General features: G+C 29.2%; 1 protein-coding gene and 1 long non-coding RNA gene across 2 annotated transcripts in view; one reads left to right on the top strand and one right to left on the bottom strand.

The window, feature by feature from the left end:
- The window catches only part of LOC130674217 (uncharacterized), a 161,749-nt gene that overhangs the window by 34,608 nt on the left and 111,730 nt on the right, over positions 1-15,411 (bottom strand). The gene's annotated exons all lie outside the window — the stretch shown is intronic.
- On the top strand, positions 1,192-9,891 carry LOC130675111 (uncharacterized). Its single transcript, XR_008991215.1, has 4 exons — positions 1,192-1,206; positions 3,036-3,116; positions 3,300-3,405; positions 9,708-9,891. It is a non-coding gene; the product is annotated as an uncharacterized LOC130675111 (long non-coding RNA).

The following is a 15,411-nucleotide window of genomic DNA, read 5'->3' as shown; positions in this document are numbered from 1 at the left end:
GCCTAGTCGTATCTTGTGTTGTTTTAATTTTTAAAAATCATAGTTATGATACTTGGCAACATCCCTGGTTAGAAAATCTCATAGAATCCAATAGATTCTCATAAATTCCCATAGAGATTTTATAAAAATGAATGAGTTCTATGAGAAGTGCTTTAGTTAAGTATATGCCTCATACATACATACAGCTCGTTTGGCAAGCGTGACCCAAGCATTGGCAGCCAGGCTTAGCTTAAGGCCATTATCCCAAAGTTTAACCAGGCTTGAGCCAAGCTTGATTGCCAGGCTAGGCCCAAGTTTCACGAGGCTTGGCACAAGCTTGGGCTTATTATTTTTTTCTGCTTGAGCGCCGCGGCTACTACCAGTTATTAGAAGAGTGATCTCAGATTTATGTCTTATCTATGCAAGATTAGATAATACTGAACTTGAAATGAATTTCAGTAATCAATTGCGAGTGAACTAAAACGACTTATCGAAGTTTTTAATTTCCTTGACATTTTAATCCGTTGATATTAGTTATATCCTTGACATTTAGACCTCAAACGCAAGATCTATAGCAAAAGTTTAAAATATATAACAGTATAAATATTATCAAGAAAAATAAATTTTAGATTCCGGAATAGAAACTTGGAAAATTCATAACTTCTAGGAAAATTGAGACATCGTCTTGCTTATGATCTCGTTTTAAAGCTTTGATTTTTTGTTATAATTTATGTTTTGATTCGATCAAGTCTCTATCAACGGTGTTTGAGATATCGATCTATATAGATTAGGGTGTTCGTTATTTCCCAAATTAGATTTTGTTACTTGGCCATGATATAAAGTATTTATTTGTGATCCGAAAATAATAAAAAAAAATAAAAAAGTTTATTCTAATGCCGTTCAACCCTGCCGAAGTAATGATACTTTTCCATTTTAGTAAATGAGAAAAATGTTATTACTTGCTTGAAAATGAGTGTAAAGCTATAAAATAATACCTATTTTTGTAAGAAATTAACCGCTCTTCAAGAAAGATCTCTTATTTTTTTTCGTGAATCCAACCATTTACGAGATATTGAAGATCAAAGTTTGATTTGCTCAATAAAATTGGCATTTTTGTTTGAAATTTTGTCACTTTCTGCTCTTCAAAAAAGGTTTCTTACACCTTTTTCTTGAATCCAACCATTTAAGTGAAATCGAAGCTCAAAGTTGATATATTTAAAAAATAAGGTTTGTCGATTTAAATTCTATAACTCTTTAGCAAAGAAATACATACTTAGCTTCTTCACAGTTTTTTGACGGAAATTTACCGCTCTACAAAGAAGGTCTCCTATTTTATATCACCAGAGCGAAATTTTTAGTTGATTTGTGAAAGTTTTCTTTCAACTTAGAGCTTAAATATCTCTTAAACGGTTGAAGTTATCAAAAAAATTTAAGAAACCTTTGTTGTAAAGCGGTAAAATTCCGACAGAATATAGTTATAGAATTTTATGCCATCATCCAAGTACAGATTTTTTATCAATGAACAAATCTTTATTTCATTCAAATAAACCATATCATTGTCAAAAAAAAATGAATTTTTTTATCTTAAATGAATATTGATTGGGTCCATTCAAATATGGGATTTATTTGCCCGAAATAAATCTTATTTGGCTCAAATTAATTTGTCTCTCAGTGTTTTGAGATATCGTTCTATATAGATCCAGCATAGACAAAGTTTTTTCGGGAAATTTAATTTTATAATTTGGAGCTGAAAACCTTAAAAAATCATAACTTCAAGGAAAATAAAGATTGACAGCCGTTATTATGGGCTAAGTTAATGCTTGAGGTTCATGGATTAATTTTCATCTTGGGTTGATCAAGTTTTGATCAATTACAGTTTCTAAAATATTGATCAATATAGATCTATATCGATAGAGGCCAATTTTTGGGAAAATTGATTTTTGAGAATCGTTATTGGGCTCGAGCTAAAGTCAAGGGTTCAAGGGAAATCCCGACTAGAAATTACTTTGGGATCGGCCAGCGTATGTATCTGGACCTCATTGGGCCCAAATGGGGCATTCTCAATGGGGAAATCCTTATGATGGCCCAATCAGAATCCAATCGGGAAATCCAAACAATAATAAAATAATTTGTGGTCAGTATTTCCCAACTGGGTCCTAAGTGGGGCCGCCCATACAAAGTTTGGAAATCGGCCCTAGATCGGGCCATTACTAGGCCAAGAATGTCGATTAATGGCTCAGCAATGGCAATTTTTATTGGCCTATAAACGGCGCATCCCTGATTGAAAGAAACGATTAAGATGGATTCGAAAAGATTCAAAAAAAATTTTTAGGAAGCTATTCTGACTAATTTCACGATGATGTCCGAGTGTATGTATGTATGTATGTAAATACCTGTATCTTTTGAACGGATGAACCGATTTTGAAGGATCCCGGAAAAAATAGACTCGGAAAAAATAGACCCGGAAAAAATAGACCGGAAAAAATAGATCTGGAAAAAATAGATCCGGAAAAAGGGTCAACTGACAGACCGATTTTTCGAAAACAGCGACTCACAAAGGTATTTTCGTGCTCGAAAATGTATACACGACAATGTTTTCGAGTTCAAGGAGCTCGAAAATTGCGGGGTTTTAGGGCTGGCCCGCAGGATCAACCGATAGACCGATTTTTTTTAACGTCGATGCCTTAGTGGGATGTCTTTGGGATTTCCCTATTGGGACCCAGCTGGGACTGCTCAATAAGAGCCCGATAGGTCTTTGCATGACATCCCTATGTGGGGTTCCGATAGGACAAACCAATAAGGGCTCAATAGGTCTCACCTGAAAATTTATAGTCGGGTAAACTTTCATTTATGTTCCACCGAGTTTTGATTCATAATTTCTGTGATATTGATTTCTATAGATAAGAATAGATTTTTTTGAATTTATATAAAAGTGGGATGTTAAAGAAGTGAAAAATTCCGAAACTTAAGAACTCATCAAAATCATTATTATCGACATTAAAGTTTTTTATAACCACATCATGACAACAACATAATTATCATTGAAAATGTCGTAGGTCACTATTTTCAACATATAAAAGTTAGCGATCCGCAGATCAATTACACAAAAGCTTACAAAACTTCGAAAACAACGATCGGTAATAAATTATAATTGCTTATATATTTTTAATTATATTTTTTATACTATTGAATATACGAAAAAAAAGTCAAATATTTTTTATAGATAATTTTATGCTCTATACATTAATTACAGTACTTTTTTATCATATCTTCGATAGTTTAGCTGCAACATTAAAATAAAATAATTATTTTTTTTACAGCTCAAAATATAAAATCAAAAAAATGTCGAAAATAATTTTATTATTATCGATTTTCGTATTGATTGGTGCTCATGCTGGTGCAGATGCAGCATGTCCAGGCGGTTGGGTGAGTAATTACCATAACACAGTAAAAAAATCTAAGCAATGAATGGTCCTGTGGGCCAACCCCAAAACTTCCCACAGATTTTGAGTTTGGAGTGCTCGAAAACATTATTATTATATTAGTTAACTGTTCAGCTCATCGAGCTCAAAAAACAGCTGGACGAAATGCCCATACGCAAAAATGTATATCCGAAATATATGCCGGCAAAATAGGATATACATATACGATAATTTTAAATATATAACCCGGATATATACCATTTTGCCAAGATATAAATGGGGCATTCCACGCCAAATCGGACGGTTTGAAAAATTTTAAATTTTTATTTCCTCAATTTCTTTTATTTTTTTGTACCCATCAAAAGACTCTTTATCTTAAATTTTGAGATTTGTTCAATCATCGGTTCAAAAGATATCGAATTTTGAAAAAAAAACCGCTTTTTGACGGTTTTTTGTTGATAACTTAATAGGGAATGGTTCAAATCAAAAAACCTCACTGAACAAAAAACTATCGTTTTTTCATGTACTTTTCGAAAAAAATCGATAATAGTATATTGTACAACTAGTGCGGTAAGTTGCGAGAGCAAAGTTGAGCGCACGAACGAAGTGAGCTCATTTGCTCGAGTGGGTAATCGGCAACACCGCGCGAATTGAACATACATTTTTTTATTATTAATGCGATATGAGTACTATTTTAGTGCTCGCTGATTTTTTCCCCAAGTAGCTTTCTGCTGATTCAATTGTTACCGCGACATTTTTGTGGGTTATACGATAATCTGCATGCGGCAAGTAAATTTGAGTGCGACAAGTTTACTTGTCGCACGCAGATAATCGTATAACGCACACAAATTTCGTGGAAACAGTTGAATGGGCAAACAGCTATTTGAAATTTACTACATTTAGTGCCTATAAATGGCAGGTAAGATTGTTTTGAGTATTTGTTGAAAATCAGAGAGAAGTCGGTAAGTGGACGAATTAAAATGATGATAAATTTCGTCACAAGATGGCTCGTTAAGTTACTTCGATATTTCTTGGTCGTTTGCTATCGCACATGTAACCAAAAAATATTTTTTGATACGATGATGACGTCACTATTAGAACGATTAGGTATCTTTTTTACCAGCTGTATCTTATCTAATATTTTTAGCTGCCGGCTATAGGCGCTAAATGTCGTAGATTTCAAGTGTCTGTCACAAAAAAATTATTCCAAGTGTTTTAATATGTGTTTTTTGATTTTTAAAATCTAAATTGCATTTTTGAAAGTGAGTGCATGTTTTAATTCTCTTTAAAATTTTTTACAGTAAACTACTACTCGAACCACTTTTTAGGCCGGTCTGGTCGTGGGTTTTCCATGGCTACTATTTTTTTTTTATTTTAAAAAATTTTTTTTCTCTATTTTATCAAATTTTATCACTGGTTTCTCTCTTTCAACGTATTTTGAAAAACTTCACGTATATTTTTTATTATAGCAAGCGTAGGAAATGGTTAATTATTAAAAAACTTTTATCCAAATCAAGAAAATATTTATTGCAGGAAGTTGTATAGAAAAATAATCATTAGTCTTTTTTAATAATATAAAATTTGATAAAATAGAGAAAAAAAATTTTTTTTTAATTTTCAAAAATAAAAAAAAATAGTAGCCATCGAGAGCCTACTACCAGACCGGCCTAAAAAGTTGCGGTTTAAGGAGTAGTTTACTGTAAAAATTTTGAAGAAAATCAAAATATGCACTTACTTTAAAAAATGCAATTTACATTTTAATAATCAAAAAACACGTATTAAAACACTTGAAATAATTTTTTTGTTTTTTTTTTTAAAGTACATGGAAAAGCGATTTCTTTTTATTCAGTGAGTATTTTGATTTGATTTGATTCCCTAAGAAGTTATCAGCAAAAAAAACGTCAAAAGCGGTTTTGTTTTTTCAAAATTCGATATTTTTTGAACCAGTAATCGAAAAAACCTCAACATCTCGGAAAAAGAGTCTTTTGATGGGGACAAAAAAATAAAATAAATTGCGGAAATGAAAAATTAAAATTTTTCAAACCGTCCGATTTGGTGTAGAATGCTTCATATATTTTCATGCGAGTAATATTCATTTCGCTGAACAAAAGTAATGTTTGTCCGACGATATCTGCGACACAAATAAACCGATTTGCACGTGCATGCTTTGTGACAAATCGAAAAAGCTTGTTGAGACTTAGATCCAATCAAACTCAGAAATAAATCGGTCGAGCGATTTACGGGTTATGCAACAAAAATTAAAGAAGAAATTTTCTTTATTTTAATATTTCGTAAGACTTGTAAACTACTTAACCGATCGACTTCAAAATCTAATCCAATTTAAGTCCTGGTGAAACCTTTCGATTGTGTTCGAATCAGTTGATTCGTTCCAAAGATATTTTTGGACAAAATATTAAACTTTAAAGTACCATGACTTTTTAAATTTCAACTTTATCTTTTCAAAGCTAAGGACTGGATTTTCTAGAGATTTTTATTCCCCATAAGTACGTCGCTTGACAGTTGATAAAATAACAATTGATTGATTATACACTGAGAGAAAAGTCGATAGTCATTTTAACTAAAAAGACTTCAACTATTTAAAATTAGTTACTGGTACTAATGCGTTAGTAAGGCTAACTATTCAGTAGTTGCTCAAACTAAAAAAAAATTAATTGAAGCAACTAAAATTTTTCAGTCTCCGAAAATTGTTGTTTTAACTAAAAAAATTTAGTTGATAGTATATGAATTTTAAAATTAACTATAACTTAATTTTTTTAGTGTATGTAAATAAAAATTGTTTTTATTATAACTGCTGATTTAAAGTTAAAATAAAATAGTTGTTATAAATATAAATCTAGTCAATGGAACTAAAATTTTCAAGTTACTGTAATTGAGTTAAATGTAGGCAGGAAATGGATTTTTAATTTTTTTTCAAAACTTAATGATTGAGTAAATAAATGTTTTTAAATCGCCAAAAAGTTTTTATCAAAAACTTTTTCTCAAACATATTTCTTTTGCAATATTATTTTTTTCTAAAAAAATTATTTTTCAAAGAATTTTTTTTTCCAAAAAATTTGTCATCTTAATTTTTTTAGAAAACTTTAGTTGTTAAAAATATTTTGAAAATAGAAATACATATTTATATCAATTATTTAAGATAAATTGGAATACTTAAACTGAACTGTCGTACAAAAATTTTCGATTTAAGCATAAAAATATGTTGACTTGAGAAAAAAAATTTTGATTCAAGATAAAAATTGTAAAATAATTATTTACTTGTAGTCCAGTCGATGCGCACGAAAAAATGGTCAAAGATCATTTTTTCGGTGGGTAAAGATCGATTTTGAAAAATTTTTTTTTCAAAATACTAGAAAAAATATAAGGAAAAAAGTTACCATAAATTTGGAGGGTGATCTTTTTTTTTTTATAAAAAAATTAGATGTAAAATGAAATATCTCTAAAAGTATTGAGAAGTTATCGAGACAAACTGGTATCATTGTTTTTGGGATTTAATAACGAACAAAATGAATTTTGAACGAAGTCTCTACGACGAATAGTTGCTGAGATAAAAATTATTAAAGCGCGAAAAACGAAAAAGCGCGTCATTTCGTTCGCGCGCGGATAAACAAAAGAGTGTAACTCGGCAGCAAATCGATATTTTAACAATTTTTTTTCATTATTCTCTTAGTAAATCATATATCAACCATAAAAAAATTTGGTAACTTCCAAAAAAATTTTTTCGAATTTTAAATTTAAAAAAAGTAAAAATCACTTTTTGTTAAATAAAAAATAGAAAAAAAGAAAAATAAATAAAATGACCTAATGGATAATTTTGTTTGAACCATTACCCAAATAATTACGGGTAATGACAGTTAAAAAAAATTTTTTTTTCATAAAAAAACCCGTTTTAAAAATTTTTGAAATTTATCAACAATTAAAAAAAAAAAAAATATTTTTTTTGATACGACAGAAATTCATCTCGCGAAATTCTGAATCGAATGGTATATACGAATTTTCGTCGATTTTTTGAAATTTTTCCTTTATAATTTTCAATATAAGGACTTAGAAAAATTTCTTGCTACGGGACTTTAAAAAAATAGGACTTCGGATATCTTCGGGAATTGCCAAAGAGAGAAAGTAGTCATTATCCGTTAGAAAACGACACTACGTCTTATGCCTACTTTCTCTCTCTAGCAATTCCCGAAGATATCCGAAGTCCTATTTTTTTAAAGTCCCGTAGCAAGAAATTTTTCTAAGTCCTTATATTGAAAATTATAAATGAAAAATTTCAAAAAATCGACAAAAATTCGTATATACCATTCGATTCAGAATTTCGCGAGATGAATTTCTGTCGTATCAAAAAAAATATATATTTTTTTTTTAATTGTTGATAAATTTCAAAAATTTTTAAAACGGGTTTTTTTATGAAAAAAAAATTTTTTTTAACTGTCATTACCCGTAATTATTTGGGTAATGGTTCAAACAAAATTATCCATTAGGTCATTTTATTTATTTTTCTTTTTTTCTATTTTTTATTTAACAAAAAGTGATTTTTACTTTTTTTAGATTTAAAATTCGAAAAAATTTTTTTGGAAGTTACCAAATTTTTTTATGGTTGATATATGATTTACTAAGAGAATAATGAAAAAAATTGTTAAAATATCGATTTGCTGCCGAGTTACACTCTTTTGTTTATCCGCGCGCGAACGAAATGACGCGCTTTTTCGTTTTTCGCGCTTTAATAATTTTTATCTCAGCAACTATTCGTCGTAGAGACTTCGTTCAAAATTCATTTTGTTCGTTATTAAATCCCAAAAACAATGATACCAGTTTGTCTCGATAACTTCTCAATACTTTTAGAGATATTTCATTTTACATCTAATTTTTTTATAAAAAAAAAAAGATCACCCTCCAAATTTATGGTAACTTTTTTCCTTATATTTTTTCTAGTATTTTGAAAAAAAAATTTTTCAAAATCGATCTTTACCCACCGAAAAAATGATCTTTGACCATTTTTTCGTGCGCATCGACTGGACTATTGGTGCCAGAAGATTTTTCTTGAATCAAGAACATTTTTACTTGATTCGAATTAAACTTTTTTGATGTAGTTATAATTCGCAAAAATATCGGATAATTTTAAAAACCATTTAGGATCAATATTAATAGCTGACAAAAGTTTTTCCTTTAGCTAATAAGGTTCTTCATTTGTACGTTATAAAAACCTAAATGCGTCTTTCAAATTTTAGTTTGTCTACACTGTAAAATATTATTGGACTCGGTGTAGTGTAAATGTCTGTGTAAAAATTGTGGTGTGAAAATTACACTAAGTATTGTATTAAATTTAAGCGGTGCGAATTAGAAATTTTTCCTCTGTCAAGCGTGTATATGTGTAATTTATGTTTAAATTTTGCGTTTAAGGCAAATAATCATAAAAAAATTAAAATGTTCAAAACACGAGTTAATATCTAAATAAAATTGCTTAAACCAAGAGAAAAATTTCTTGAGAGAAAACATATGTATGGAGGAGAGGAAAGTCACCGGTACCAGACAGCAGTAGCGGGAGTAGTTCGATGCTCGCCACGAGATCGCGCCCAGCCGCTGTGTAGTGTCCCTGGCAAGATATATATCTCAGAACTGTTAAATTCCAAAGTTAAAAACAATTTCGGCATCAGTACAACTCTGTCATTTGACAAAGTGATACTTACATTTTTGGATTGTATTATAGTTTATCCTATATTACATCAAGACATTAATATTTATTATTGATGGTTCAATAAATAATTTATCTTTAAAATTTAACTTGAACTTTCAAAAAAAAATTAATTCTACTCAAAACTCTATAGAGTCTCTACTTAATAATTAAAACCATGTGAATGGTATATTTGTGCGAAAAAAAAATTATTTATTTAATGGATTTAACTAAAAAATATTCATTGAATTAACTAAAAAAAACATTGTAATGATACTTAATATTTTTGTTTGCTTTAATGAAAGAGTTATAGATGAATTACCTACCTAAGTTCAGTTTAAAAAATTAAAAATTATTAATTGAATACAAGTTTAAAAATCAGTTACATTAACTATTTATATAGTTAATTGAACTAAAAAATATTTAACATAACTACTTAGAGATATTTATAATAACTATCTATTGGTGTTGTAGTAACTCCGAAAAAATAGTTAGAGCGCTATTTAACTGTCATTTTATAGTTAGATTTACTGAATTTTTTTCTCAGTGTACCTTTCGATAAACGACAATAATTTCTACTAAAAAATAAAAAATCATTAAAATATATTTTTTTTTAGTGCCATCCATCAGCAGGTTATGGCTGTTGTGAAGGAAATGTATGTAGTTCGTATTGGTCTCAAGGTACGTGCATAACTCATCAGCAATACATAGGCTAATCATGCGGGGAAAATAATTATAACAATACATTGAAAATTTAAAGATGTATTTCTCCAATTAATAAAACTCTCGATATAAAAAAAATTTTTAACTGGTTTTCATTAATTGACAATTTAATATCTTCTTTATCAACTCTAGTAGCTATTATAGTCGTTCCTACCAAAAAGTCGTCGCCCCACTACCATAACCTAGCATGTTTTTCCTATACCCCCACTATCCATTTTAGGACAACGTTTTCGTTGGGACTACTATACCCAAGAGTCAATGTAACTGGGTGCCACAGCCCAAGTGTCGATGCTGTTTATGTCGCTTCGCTCAAGCCTGCGCACCTGCAACTCGTGCTAAACGCATCGCGCTGACACATTATGACTTACCCTACATGTTTCGCCAATAACTATTATATATGTTTATGTTTTACTAGTTCCAATATTTTAAATAATAATTATAATTAAAGCATAATTAATTTATTCTATTGGACATTGATCCCTATTATTTTTAATATCTACTTTAAATTTTATTTTATAATTCGTATAGGGTAGAAGTACCATTTGTGGCCACTTAAGTGCCAGTTTTGGTTACTTGAAAAATTTTAATAAAATGATACGTAAGGTACGTAATGATATAATGACTTTTTTAATTCATTCAAAGGCAATTTTTTTTACTGTATCAGAACAAAAATTTTTTTTTTTATACTTATTCATTAATTAAAATAAAATATTAAAGGTCTAAATGCGGCAGAGACAGCCGATCGGTTCTCGTGTGGCTCGGGCGATCACCCAAGTTAAGCAGCATCGAGCATGATCACTACTTGGCTGGGTGACCGCTTAGCCACGCGTTGAGCTCGATCGGAGGTCTCTGGTCGTTAGGCGCGAGTTGAAGATTCAGTGATGGATAAAATAGGAATTTTACCTATCACTAGAGCCTCACCCAAACCGAACTGTACTAGATACTCTTTAGAATCTAGTTTTTACGAATTAAAAGTTCTTAAAAAAAAAAAATTTAATCTTCAATATAAATGATTTTTTCATTTATTCTTATAAATATAAAAAAATTTTAACTAACTAAATTGAATGGTACATTATTATCGATTTTTGAAATTTGAAGTATTAGATGATCATGTTTTGAAAGTGTCTTAACTTCTATTCGAACAAGTAAAAAAATTTAATCAGTAAATAATATTTTAAAATAGTTAAAGTATAAAAAAAAAATTAAAAAAAAAATTTAACATTCAATTAATTAATAGTAGATTGAGAGCGCGTGTGTCAATAGAGAAATATTCTATCTTCATATAACATATGACAGAGGAATATTATATCCTACCAAAAACAGATTCTCTGTATAAAATCGCGCCAAGTACACATTTAAAATTTCTTACAATCAAGAAAAGATTCTTTTTACAAAAAAAATAAATTAAATCGAAAAAATAACAAGTACCTAATATAATCCAAAATCATGAAAAACGGTTTCATAGAAATGAAACAAAAAAATTTCAATGTACTTGGTGTGCATTACTAAATTTATTTAAGCAAAATTAATTTCTAGAATTGATTTTGCATATAAGTTATTTTTTAATAAAATTGAATTTTCTTTTTTTTTCCAGTTTATAGGCACACCAAGTACATTGAAATTTTTTTTTTTCAATTCTATGAAAATGTTTTTCATGATTTTGAATTATATTAGGTACTTGGTATTTTTTCGATTTGATTTATTTTTTTTGTAAAAAGAATCTTTTCTTAATTGTAAAAAATTTTAAATGTGTACTCGGCACGATTTGATACAGAGAATCTGTTTTTGGTAGGATAATTAGTACCCGCATCAAAAAACTTTATAAGTGAAAAAACATACTCTAGAATATATGAATATTATAATGTGATATATTGCACTATATATAAAATAATATTTATATTTTTGCCGCATTAATATATGATAATATATTGAAAAAAAAACATATTTTTTACAGTGTATTATATGATTACTTTTCAAATTTTTACATGCCATTTGTTTATGAACTTTTTATAAACAAATAGATTAATTAAATATTTTTGAAAAATTTTTTTTCACCATATTGTTAGCGTAAGAAAATAATAATTAAAAAAAAATTTTTTTTTTAAAAACAATATCTTCTTGTTTGTAATCGTTTTTTTCATATTTTGATTATTTCAGTAAATAATTAAGGAATCGTTTTTTTAAAATCATAATTTGCATTTCTAAATATAATAGCAAAAAAAAATTTTTTTGTCAAAAATTTATTCATTTATTTATTTAAAGATTTGTTATAAACAATTTTTTATCTTTGTTTTCATTTTTTTCTAGAACATGAAAAAATTAAAAAAACAGCAACCTGCAACAAAATGTCAAAAAAAATTTTTTTCAATTTATTAAGAACCATTCTGATTTTGGATCTAGAGGTGGGTAGTTCCGGGCCTGTATAGTTCCATGAACTATGTCTTTTGTCAGATACGTATCCGATCGTTCCTCAAAATTCACTTTAGTATACTCACTAGTTCTTGTTTGCCCACCACTGCCGTCATTACCAACCAGCAGTAAAGCAACAGAATAATTTTTGATCGGTGATTTCTTATGGAACTTTGAGATGAATACCAATCATAATTCATTCTCTATTTAGTATAAAATGATATAGTTCGCCGTGCATGCGTCTTAAACACATAGGTCGCATAGCATAATGTTGTGTATACTAGTATATTTTGCATGTCTACGTTCTAAATACTGAACCTTTCTGAGAATTAAAAACATTAAATAGTTCCACGGATATGATTCCAGGAACTAGTTCTTTTTCGCTCCGGAAACGTTCCAGGTTCAATCCGGAATGTTCCCGGAACTACCCACCTCTATTTGGATCACGACCAAGTCCAAGCACTGACTCGATTTGTCAACAAACAAATTGCTGTAACTTTGCAACTATTGCAGATACAGTTTTCGACCTTCTAGTCGTTTTAATGCAGTATGACTGAAGCTTTCTTATAAATTTTTAACCTAACGTCTATCTGTTGTAGTTCTCTCACTACACGCATTTGTTTGTGAGAATTAGCATATTTTCTATTTCTTACAATGCTTATATCTCATAAATAAATAATGTTATGACAAATATGCTTCCGAACTTTTTTGTTACCCGATCATTAAACTATTCAAATAAATTTTTTTTTTTATTTTTAACCTTATTTGTTTATGTGATTTTGGAATAACAAATGTATACCCGAATAATTATTTCCTTTATACCTCGAATAGAACTTGAAATTAATATTTTTATAATAAGGAACTTCGATTATATCTGGTGTCCCACGATACCACACGGCTTTTTATTATAACTGGCAATAAACAATCATTGCGATTGTTAATCCTCCACTTTATCTATTTTCTGTTCATCCTATTCATATCCTATTTTATTGGTAAGATTCCTAAATAGTTTAACAAGAGTATTATTAATTAACTTATAAATAATAATTTGACCAACAGTCAGAAAGATCTATAATTTTGTAAGCCATGAGGTAAGTTGAGGTCTTTGCTTTGCAAGAACTCCAGCCCACTGCTCTGTCCAAGTAATAAAAATTTGTTAGAGGCTATAAAAAGCGATTTGTCTCAATATATAGTCATATCTGGCCACATATTGCCAATTTACATTTATAACCATATATGATCATATATGATTCGTTTTTCCCGGATTATGGGTGCCAGCAAAAGTCTGTCGAGTGCTTTCGTGTTATTTGGAGACATAAATATTTTTATGTTAAATTTATATATCGATTTCGTTGTTATGGTTTCAAATACATATGCATATTTTTTCAATGCACTATTCAAGCTGACCTTGAAAGATGAAATCAGTTGTTGGGTGACTTAATTGGTTACAAACAAATAGGTACACACTTTGCAAGCGCTTGATTGTCTAAGCGGACAGGACAAATATTAAAAAGACATAAAGATGCCTTTAGATAACGACAAATATAGATACTTCGTCACGATAGATTGTCAAAAAAAAATGCATTTTTGCGGTGACAACTGTTGTCATAGATACCCTTTGTGTTTCTATATTTTTGTGATCATTTAAAAAGCCAGTAGTTATTCTGCTTACACAGTATACTGACGTACTTGAAAAACTCTTCATTCAGTTTTTTTTTCTTCAATTGAATTTAGAATGATCGAATATTGTTGTGTTATACTGTCAGAATAATGGGGTGTAATAAAATAATATTATTTTATTATTGTTTATTTATTGTCAATGTTTCGTGCAGTAATAAAAAAATTTATGAGCCTCCATCAGAAGACGATCCATCAAAACGTCTCATTAGCCATGCGGTAATTTTTATTATTAATTTAATTTTTCTAAATTTATTTCTAATTGGTGATTAATTCTTAATTTATTTATTATTACCGATAGAGAGAAATAGTGGAGAAATGTTTTACAAATAATTCAAATCCCATTGTAATAAGTGCTGATTTAATAAATGACGATGACAAAGTTAAAAATCCGACTGATATTCATAATACGGATTCGTCGTTAATTATAATTAACGAGGATGTCAGGCCAACTAAAATCAAAGGGCACATTCCTGCTTATCCGACGTATGTCCTTTTGTTTGAATCGGTTCCAAAACTGGCAACGCTGATTGGAGAGTTAGGAAAATCAAAACTCTGGAGTATTAAGTCTCCGTTTTTTGTTCTCGACATGACTAAAGATCCACTTTGTATCAATGCTCAAATCGTACTAGGACTGATGTGGGAATATAATTTATTATCTGCATATTATTTGTGTTATAACAATGACAGAGATTCGACGATTATTTACACTTTAAATCCCTTCACAAATTACGCTCCGTCACCGTGGGTCCCAGTTGATGCTAGTGACTCGATTATAAATAAAGCCGAAAAGAAATGGACATTCTACAGTCTAAAATATTCAAAAGGTATTTATTTGTTTGCAAAACAATTGTGTTTTATATATTTTAAAATTTATTTAGAACTATATATATTTACATATGTATTTATAACGGGCCTGTGAAGAGTTCGAACTTACGAATTATTCGAATCGAATTGTTTGATTCGAACTTCGTGAGTTTTCGAATAATGCGAACCTCTTTTATTTACTTATAAATTTACAAATAATTCAATAATTTTCATTTGAACGACTAAACATGGTAATATTTTTTTCAATAATTCGGATTTCAGTCCAAGGTAAATAGAGCTGCGACACAAATTTACTTAAAAAAAATTTGGATACGTTGAAAACCAAGCTCTCCAGTAAATAAAAATTGAATATTCGAAAGCTGATCAGAATTTTTTCGTTTCGAATCGAGCAATTTAAAAAGTTACGAATAATCCGAAACTTTTAGAATTATTTTATTTTAATAAATTATTCGTTTCGAACGTATTATCAAATAGTTATATTTGATTCAATTAGAACATGATTCACACTCACCTAATATTTATATTTTCAATTACAGGAAAAAAAATATGTCAGGATATAATTTTCAAGAAAACAAAATACTTAAACCGTTATGAAATAAGAACAATATCTTTTGAGAACTTTCCGAATACAACTTTAGTTAAAAAAGAAACAATGGTAAAAAATTATATGAAAATGATGACAGA

Source organism: Microplitis mediator, chromosome 9 (genome assembly GCF_029852145.1).
Source record: "Microplitis mediator isolate UGA2020A chromosome 9, iyMicMedi2.1, whole genome shotgun sequence".
NCBI lineage: Eukaryota > Metazoa > Arthropoda > Insecta > Hymenoptera > Braconidae > Microplitis > Microplitis mediator.
The sequence above is the reverse complement of the archived record's forward strand: the minus strand, read 5'-3'. Positions and strand labels throughout refer to the sequence as shown.